Raw genomic sequence first — 10,463 nt, 5'->3', positions numbered from 1 at the left:
GAAGACAAGGGAAGGGCGGCCAAGAAGCTACCTGCAGTAGGATGAAAGGGCCCAGAGACGTTCATCAAGTTCAGGAGAGTAACCACCCCATTGGAGGTTAAGGGAGTGCAAGCAGTTTCACACCCAATCTTGTCAAGTGGTGGTTTAGTCACTAAGTAGCGTCCAACTCTTGCGACACCATAGACTGTAGCCGGCCAGGGTCCTCTGTCCATGGGATTTTCTAGGCAAGAGTACCAGAGTGGGTTGCCATTTCCTTCAAAGACCCTACATTTGACCCACTGTTATGAAAACCATCATTAAGTTCTCTGGATTTGAGACACAGGTTTTCGAGGCAAAAGCCCCGTGTGTGTCTCCCTTCGCCCGGCAAAGCAATAAAGCTATTCTTTCCTGCTTCACCCAAAACTTATGTCTCTGGGATTTGATTCGGCAAGGGTGTACAGAGAGGCCGAGCTTTCGGGTAACGAAATTAACCCAAATGTTTTCTGTCCAGGAAGAAAGAAAGTGAAAGAAAGTGAAGTCGCTCAGTCGCGTCCGACTTTTTGCGACCCCGTGGACTGTGGCCCACCAGGCCCCTCTATCCATGGAATTTTTCAGGCAACAAATACTGGAGTGGGTTGCCATTTCCTTCTCTCCAGGTGATCTTAACCCAGGGATCGAACCTGGGTCTCCCACATTGCGAGCAGACACTTTACCATCCGAGCCACCACGGAAAGCCAATGCTACTCTGTCCAATAGCGATACAAAACAATTTTTTTACTAGAAAAAGATAATTCCAGGGCTCCCGTTGCAGCTCAGTGGTAAAGAATCCTCCTGCCAACGCAGGAGACATGGGTTTGATCCCTAATCTGGGAAGATCCCACACGCCGAGGAGCAGCTAAACCCGTGCGTGCGTGCTAAGTCGCTTCAGTCGTGTCTGACTCTTTGTGACCCCATGGGACTATAGCCCGCCAGCTCCTCTGTCCATGGGATTTCCCAGGCAAGAATATTGGAGTGGGTTGCCATTTCCTCCTCCAGGGGATCTTCCCGACCCAGGGATGGAACCAATGTCTCTTAGGTCTTCCTGCTTTGGCAGGCGTCTTTTTCACCACTAGCGCCCCCTGGGAAGCGAAGCCCGTGAGCCGCAGCTATTGAGCCTGTGTTTTAGAGCCGGGGAGCCGCAATAACTGAGTCCACGTGTTGTAACTCCTGAAGCTCACCGACTCAACAGGAGGAGGCACTGCAATGAGAAACCTGCGCACCGCAACTATAGAGCAGCCCCCACACACCGCAGTTAGAGAAAAATCCTAGCAGCAGTGAACACCCAGCGCAGCCAAAAATAAAATAAAATTAAATTAAAAAGAAAAAGACAACTCCAAAGATTATTGTGTTATTGCCCTTTGGGCATTAATTGGATTGTCTTTTTTTTTTTTTTTTTTTATTATCGAGCATTCATTCTCTCTGTTGAGACCATATCCACTGATCTGTTTCCCCCTCCCCCTCCCAACACTATGCAGCTTTCAGGATTTCAGTTCCCCTGCCAGAGATTAAACCCGGGCAGGCCACAGCAGTGAACGCCTTGAATCCTAACCACTAGGCCACCAAGCAACTCCCATCTACTGATCTGTTTTTACGTTCACTGATCATTTCCTTGGTTATATCCAACCTAATGTTAATCACACCCAAAGCATTTTTGACTGCAGATACGGCATTTTCAGTTTGGGGATTTCAAACTGATTTCAAACTTGGTTTTTCTTTTATAGTTCCCAACTCTCTCCGGAAATTTCTCATCTCTTCAGTCATTATGCAGATCTTCTGTAGACTCTGATAAATTCATCCATGTTATTTCAACTTTTTGCTAATTTCATCGTTTGAGTCATTTGTGGGTATCTTTAGATTGACCGATCTTTCTCTTCATTACAGATCACAGTTTCCTGTTTTGTTGAATGTCTAATAATTTTTAAAAATCAATTACTTCTTTCTGGCCGTGCTGGGTCTTCATTGCTCTTTCCTTGGGCTTTCTCTAGCTGCAGCAAGTGGGGGACTACTCTTTGCCGCAGGACACGGGCTTCTCACTGCGGAGCACAGGGTCTAGGTGCCCGGTGTTCAGTAGTTGCAGCACCCAGGCTCAGTAGTTGCTGCTCTTGGGCTCTAGAACATGGGCTCGGTAGTTGTAGTGCATGGGCTTAGTTGCTCCACAGCATGTGGAAGAAGAAGCCCTTCCCAGACCAGGGATCAAACCCATGTCCCCTGCATTGGCAGGCAAGTTCTTATCCTCTGCTGCTGCTGCTGCAAAGTCAGTTCAGTTGTGTCTGACTCTGTGCGACCCCATAGACGGCAGCCCACCAGGCTCCCCCGTCCCTGGGATTCTCCAGGCAAGAACACTGGAGTGGGTTGCCATTTCCTTCTCCAATGCATGAAAGTGAAAAGTGAAAGTGAAGTTGCTCAGTCGTGTCCGACTCTTAACGACCCCATGGACTGCAGCCTACCAGGCTCCTCCGCCCGTGGGACTTTCCAGGCAAGAGTACTGGAGTGGGGGGCCATTGCCTTCTCCACTTATCCTCTGCACCACCAGGGAAGTCTGAAAGTCTAATAATTTTATTATGTATTTGACATTGTGGATTATATGTGATAGAAACTAGATTCTGTTATCTTCCTCTGAAGAACATAGTTTCATTCTAACCAGGACATGAAAGTAACCTAATGCTCATTAACAGGTTAATGTGGTACATATATACAGTGAAATATAACTCAACCATAAAAAGGAATGAAATTGGGTCATTTGTGAAGTGAGTCCAAAAGAGGAAAACAAATATTGTATATTAATGCATATATGTGGAATCTAGAAAAATGGTACAGATGAACCTATTTGAAAGGCAGGAATAGAGATGCTGACAGAGAACAGACTTGTGAACACGGGGAGGATTGGGCGTGGGGTGCATTAGGAGATTGGGACTGATACATGTGCATTGTCGTGGGTAAAAGAGATAGCTAGTGGAAACCTGCGGTATAGCGCAGGTTGCTCAACTTGGTGTCCTGTGGTGACCTAGGTGGCTGGGATGGTTGCTGGGGAGGAAGATCCATGAGGCAGTGGATGAATGTATACATCTAGCTGAAGTGAATGAACATATTCACTTCATTGTACAGTGGAAAGTAACACAACACTGTGAGCAGCTATAACACAATTTAGAAAAAAAAGGAAATTTTACAAACACTTCAGAAAACAATTTGGCCTTATTGAAAAAATTAAAGATGTGCAAACCATATGACTCAGCATTTCTACTCCAAACAGTTGTATGCATGTACCAAGAGATATGTATAAAATATTCATAACAGTATTCTTTCTACTGTCAAAAACTTGAACCTAAACCTAAATGTCTGTCATCAGGATAAGGGATAGATTGTAATACGTTTCCATAGTGGGATATTATGCAAAAAGAAACAGGATTAAGTACAGCTCCATTCAACAAAATAGATGGAACAGAAATCTAAAGTTGAGTTAAAAAAACAAGTTGCAGAAGATGATGCACAATATTGATGGCTTTCCTGGGGCCTCAAATGGTAAAGAATCTGCCTACAATGTGGGAAACCCAGGTTCAATCCCCAGGTAGGGAAGATCCCCTGGAGAAGGGAATGGCTACCCTCTCCAGCATTCTTGCCTGGAGAATTCTTTGGAGAGAGGAGCCTGGCAGGCTACAGTCTGTGGGGTCGTAAAGAGTCGGACACGACTGAGAGGGTTTCATTTCAATTTCATTTCACATGCACAATATGAGCTCATATATTAAAAGCTGAAAAAAACCCAGCAAAACTAAACAATGTATTATTTTAGGAAAGCACACGTTTATGACAAAATTATTTTTAAAGTGAGGAACATTCAGGAAAGTGGTTCACTGATGGGGTGATGGTGGAGAACAGAAGATAAGTTGGGAAGGAGTGAGGAAGTAGATTATTAAACAGCGCTGGTAATGCTCCAACTCTTGAATTAGGGCATGTTCAGAGCCATTTTTTAGAAATGTTATTTTTTTTTGGCTGCTCTGGGTCTTTGTTGAGGCACAAGGGCTTCTTCTGGTTGTGGCACGCAGGTTTAGCTGCTCCATGGCGTGTGAGATCTTAGTTCCCTGACCAGGGATGGAACTCCTGTCCCCTGCATTGGAAGGTGGATTCTCAACCACTGAATCACCAGAAAAGTCCAAAAATGTTCCACATTTCGCTTAGAAAAGAAAGAGAAGTCGCTTAGTCGTGTCCGACTCTTCGTGAACCCATCCTTCATGAACCCATGGACTGTAACCTACCAGGCTCCTCTGTCCATGGAATTTTTCAGTCAAGAGTGCTGGAGTGGGTTGCCATTTCCTTCTCCAGGGGATCTTCCTGACCCTGGCATTGAACCTGGGTCTCCCTCATTGCAGGCAGACACTCTACCATCTGAGCCACCAGGGAAGCCCCCACATTTACACATTTCACTTGGTATTTTACAAATACAGCACAATGTGGCAGAGAAAAATTCTTGGCCATATTATATCATTGAACTCCCTAATAGCTGGGATGCAAAGGACAATGGACTAATATTTTCAAAGTGCTGAAGGCAAAGAACTTTGGAACAAGAATTTTATCTCTAGTTATGCTGCTGCTGCTAAGTTGCTTCAGTCATGTCCGACTCTGTGTGACCCCATAGATGGCAGCCCACCAGGCTTCTCCGTTTCTGGGATTCTCCAGGCAAGAATACTGGAATGGGTCGCCATTTCCTTCTCCAATGCATGAAAGTGAAGTTGCTTAATCGTGTCCAACTCCTAGGGACCCCATGGACTGCAGCCTACCAGGCTCCTCCGTCCATGGGATTTTCCAGGCAAGAGTACTGGAGTGAGTTGCCATTGCCTTCTCCCACAATAAACCATAATTGTGTAAAATAACCTAATTTGTATACATTTCCTAAGTAAAGTCTACATTACCCTCTCTTATCTCACTTTTTTCCTCCTAAGCAACCTGACCCCTACCCCAAATGCAGGTGTCAGATTCCTAAAAAGTCTGGAGGAAAGCTATGAAAAAATCAGGAGGCATGCAGGTTTGTGGAAGAAACCAGCCAACCGGTTCTGTCATTTAAATACTCTAGGAAAATAAATATTTATTCAAGACCTCAGGAATGTTGCCATGAAAGACCTTGTTTGATATCCCTCCTAAAGTAAACAGAGCAAGAAGAGAACTGAATCAAGGAGAAATCGGTGAGATATGGGGAATAAAGGAGACTATATGACTTCATAAATTCTATCAGTATCTAAATAGTGATTTCTCCCCTTCCTCCCCTCTGTCCCCTCAAAAAACAAAGTAAAACAAGAACAAACAAAAACCCCCCAATATTGCAAATGTCAGAACTTAAAACTCTATGAGCTCTTAGCTGGTAATCAGAGAAATCCAAATGAAAAAACAATTAGATAACATGTTGGATCTATCATACTGCCAGAAAGTAGAAACTCAAGGCAATTCAAAGGGCCAGTAAAGATACGGAGAACACAGAATTTTCCACAAATTGCTGACGGAGGGAGGCATAAATTATGTGTGCTTTGTCCCAAAATGCTGTACATAGGTAAGTATATCGATGTTTGTCCTGTGACTCACCAATTCTACTCCTGAGTATATATGCATAGACCATCTCACTCCCTCCACTCCCCACCCCCAAATACCAAAAAGACCTTTCACACATATTAATAGGGTGTAAGTTTCAGAAGAGGGCTTACCTGGTGCCTCAGTGGAAAAGAGTCTGCCTACCGATTCAGGAGACGCATGTTCAGTCCCTACATTGGGAAGATCCCCTGGAGAAGGAAATGGCCACCCACTCCAGTAGTCTTGCCTAGGAAATCCCATGAACAGAGAAGCCTGACAGGCTACAGTTCTTGGGGTCACAAAAGAGCTGGACCCACACAAAAACATAATAATAAAAAAGAAGAGTCAGACACGACTTAGTGAATAAAAACAACAATAAAGTTTCAGAAAGTTTATTTCATGTTGTGTATGTAGCTGAGTGGAGGTGATGGAATTCCAGTTGAGCTATTCCAAATCCTGAAAGATGATGCTGTGAAAGTGCTGCACTCAATATGCCAGCAAATTTGGAAAACTCAGCAGTGGCCACAGGACTGGAAAAGGTCAGTTTTCATTCCAATCCCAAAGAAAGGCAATGCCAAAGAATGCTCAAACTACCACACAATTGCACTCATCTCACACGCTAGTAAAGTAATGCTCAAAATTCTCCAAGCCAGGCTTCAGCAATATGTGAACTGTGAACTTCCTGATGTTCAAGCTGGTTTTAGAAAAGGCAGAGGAACCAGAGATCAAATTGCCAACGTTCGCTGGATCATGGAAAAAGCAAGAGAGTTCCAGAAAAACATCTATTTCTGCTTTATTGACTATGCCAAAGCCTTTGACTGTGTGGATGACAATCAACTGTGGAAAATTCTGAAAGAGATGGGAATACCAGACCACCTGATCTGCCTCTTGAGAAATCTGTATGCAGGTCAGGAAGCAACAGTTAGAACTGGACAGGGAACAACAGACTGGTTCCAAATAGGAAAAGGAGTTCGTCAAGGCTGTATATTGTCACCCTGCTTATTTAACTTATATACAGAGTACATCATGAGAAATGCTGGACTGGAAGAAACACAAGCTGGAATCAAGATTGCCAGGAGAAATATCAATAACCTCAGATATGCAGATGACACCACCCTTATGGCAGAAAGTGAAGAGGAACTCAAAAGCCTCTTGATGAAAGTGAAAGTGGAGAGTGAAAAAGTTGGCTTAAAGCTCAACATTCAGAAAACGAAGATCATGGCATCCGGTCCCACCACTTCATGGGAAATAGATGGGGAAACAGTGGAAACAGTGTCAGACTTTATTTTGGGGGGTTCCAAAATCACTGCAGATGGTGACTGCAGCCATGAAATTAAAAGACGCTTACTCCTTGGAAGGAAAGTTATGACCAACCTAGATAGTTCACATATTCAAAAGCAGAGACATTACTTTGCCAACAAAGGTTCGTCTACTCAAGGCTATGGTTTTTCCAGTGGTCATGCATGGATGTGAGAGTTGGAGTGTGAAGAAGGCTGAGCACTGAAGAATTGATGCTTTTGAACTGTGGTGTTGGAGAAGACTCTTGAGAGTCCCTTGGACTGCAAGGAGATCCAACCAGGTCATTCTGAAGGAGATCAGCCCTGGGATTTCTTTGGAAGGAATGATGCCAAAGCTGAAACTCCAGTACTTTGGCCACCTCATGTGAAGAGTTGACTCATTGGAAAAGACTCTGATGCTGGGAGGGATTGAGGGCAGGAAGAGAAGGGGACGACAGAGGATGAGATGGCTGGATGGCATCACTGACTCGATGGACGTGAGTCTGGGTGAACTCCGGGAGTTAGTGATGGACAGGGAGGCCTGGCATGCTGTGATTCATGGGGTCGAAAAGAGTTGGACACAACTGAGCGACTGATCTGATCTGATCTGATGTAGCTGAAGCTGGAGGCAAACTGTGCATCTACCATTAAGGAGACAAATGAGAAAACGTGGCCTTTGATGGCACATTGTACAGTGGTTAGAAATGATGAACCGGATTTACATTCAGCAGTATGACTGTATCATAAATACGTTCAGTGAGAAGGTAAGAAGCAGAATTCCAAAGCACATTTTTGTAAACTTATGTACATTCAAAACATTTATTCTTAAATGAACACTATATTTTTCAAGACACCTTCATTCACTCCATCACGTATTCAATAGTATTCTTTAATACTTATTATGTGTCAGGCACCACTCCTGACATTGAGGATATAGTAGCAAACTAAGAAAATTGTGCTTTTTCTAGAACTTATATTCTACTAGAAGAAATGAGATGATAAAGAAAAATAAATGAGAAACACAAGATGGAGATTGTGGATGCAGGAGATGTGGTATCTTTTTTAAGAGACTCACTGTATTTTTCTATTATTTACTTTTGGTTGCACGGTTCTTTGTTGCTGCACTTGGACTTTCTCTAGTTGTCACGAGCAGGGGCCACTCTTCGTTGTGGCTTCTCACTGCAGTGGCTTCTCTCGTTGCGGAACATGGGCTCTAGAGCACTCGGGCTTCACTGGTTGCGGCACTTGGGCTCAGTGGTCGTGGCGCACGGGCTTAGTTGCCCCATGACATGTGAAATCTTCACGGACCAGGGATCCAGCCGGCCTTAGAAGGAAGATTCTTATCCACTGTTCCACCAGAGAAGTCAGATATGTGCTATTTTTTAATACAGGGTGGCCATGGAAGTCCTCTCTGATAAGGGAAACTCTTTAAGAGAAGGAACAAGATTGGATATGTGGGGGAGGAGAACTCTGGGCAGAGAACAGCATGTGCAAAGGTCCTGAGGTGGGAGTGTGTTTGGCATATTTTAGAAACATTAAGGAGGCCAGCGCGTGGTCAGAGTAGTGAGAGAGTGAGTTATAGGGAGTGAGAGGTGTGGCAGGCGAGGTCACACAGGGCTTTACAGGTTGTGGCATGCACTTAGGGTTTTGCTTGGAGCAAAATGAGAGGCTTTTAGGGGAGGAGGGAAATGATCTGGCTTATTTTTAAGGAATTACCATGCTTTTTGTGCAAAGCTAAGACTGGGGAAGCATTAATGAGGGATTACAGTGATCCAGGACAAGGTGATGGTGATTTAGAAGAGGGTGGAATGAGAGATGTGAAAGGCCAATCTTTAGAGAAAAAACGAAAAGCTACCAGAGAATATCTTTAAGGACTATGCTATGCTAAGTCACTTCAGTCGTGTCTGACTCTGTGCGACCACATAGATGGCAGCCTACCAGGCTCCCCCGTCCCTGGGATTCTCCAGGCAAGAACACTGGAGTGGGTTGCCATTTCCTTCTCCAATGCATGAAAGTGAAGAGTGAAAGTGAAGTCGCTCAGTCGTGTCCGACTCTTATCGACCCCATGGATTGCAGCCTACCAGGCTCCTCCGTCCATGGGATTTTCCAGGCAAGAGTACTGCAGTGGGGTGCCATTGCCTTCTCCGATCTTTAAGGACTAGGATACCTCAAACAAAATATTTTCAGAAGTGCTAAGCATAAAAGAAACAAATTTGACTACATTAAATGAAAAACATTTGTTCATCAACAGATACCACCAAGAGTAAAAGGACCAGCTGTAAACTGGGAGAAGAGCGAGGATTTTTAAAAAGAGCAGACAATTTATGAGTGAATGGGTGTTGAGGGAACTGGAGGTACCACGGATGTTGTTGAGGGTTTTGGCTTGAGCACTCGGAAGATTGACAGAAAGACTGGGGAGGAGAGTCAGTTTAGGTGAAAAAACCAGGAATTCGGTTTGGATGTTCAGGATGCCCATTAGGCATCAAAGTGGAGGTATTAGGAGTCTATTGCCCATTTGTCTAGAATAGAATTCAGGGGAGAGGTCTGAGGTTACACTTTTGGAAGCTGCAGTAGATAGAAGGTATTTAACTCATGGGATTATTATTATTATTTTTTTTTTGGATACAGTATGTATTCTTGTATCTCACTTCTTCTTTTTTTAGTATTTATTTATTTGACTGCACCAGGTCTTAGTTGAGGCACCTGGGACCCTCGAGCATCCTTGTGACATGTGGGGTCTTTAGCTGGGGCACACAGGGTCCCTAGCTGCCGCACACAAACTCCCAACTGCAGCATGTGGGATCCAGTTCCCTGATCAGGGATGGGACCTGGGCCCTCTGCATGGGGAGTGAGGAGTCTCAGCCACGGGACCACGAGGGAAGTCTCTAAATCAGGGGATTTTCTTTTTTAAGGTTATTTATCTATTTTTAAATGAAACAAAGATGAATATTTTAATGATAAAAGGTACAATTCACAAAGAAGATAGACATCATAAACCATTAGACACTTTAACAACAAAGACACAAAGATACATAAAGCAAAAATTAGAAGAAAAATATAAGGGAAAAGAAAACATATAATCATAGTGAGACAAACTAACATTTCTCTGAGAATATTTTATCAAATGCAGAAAAAATAAGAATAGGACCATCTTGACTGATGTCATTAATAATTTCAATATAATAGGTTTGTGTTTAATTAATTTATATTAATCATACCCTATACAAAAGGTCAAGGAATTAAATGAAGTCACCAAGGGATGAGCAAGAGAAACTGAGATCAAGCACAGAGACAATTCTTTATTTAGAAGGAGGGAAGGTGGTGAGGAGCCAGCAAAGGGGGCTGGAAAGAAATGGTCGCTGAGGTTGGAAAAGAACCAAGAGAGGGTAGGATTCTGGAGGGCAAGCAAGAAAGTATTTCCAGAAGGTAGGAGCGATAGGCTGTGCGCAATTCTACTGATAAGTTGATAAAATGAGCCAGGACTGAATAGTGTTGGTAAAGTTAACTTAATGCAATGATGAAATTAAAAGCCTCACTAGAAAGGGCTCTAGAGAGACAAGGAGAAATGGGTAAAGCAACTAGAGACAGCACTTTTTCTGTGTGTGTAGCGGGGCT

Source organism: Bos grunniens, chromosome 2 (assembly GCF_055505025.1).
Source record: "Bos grunniens cultivar Pamir isolate PY7600 chromosome 2, Bosgru_T2T1.0, whole genome shotgun sequence".
Lineage (NCBI taxonomy): Eukaryota > Metazoa > Chordata > Mammalia > Artiodactyla > Bovidae > Bos > Bos grunniens.
This window is presented reverse-complemented; position numbering follows the sequence as displayed.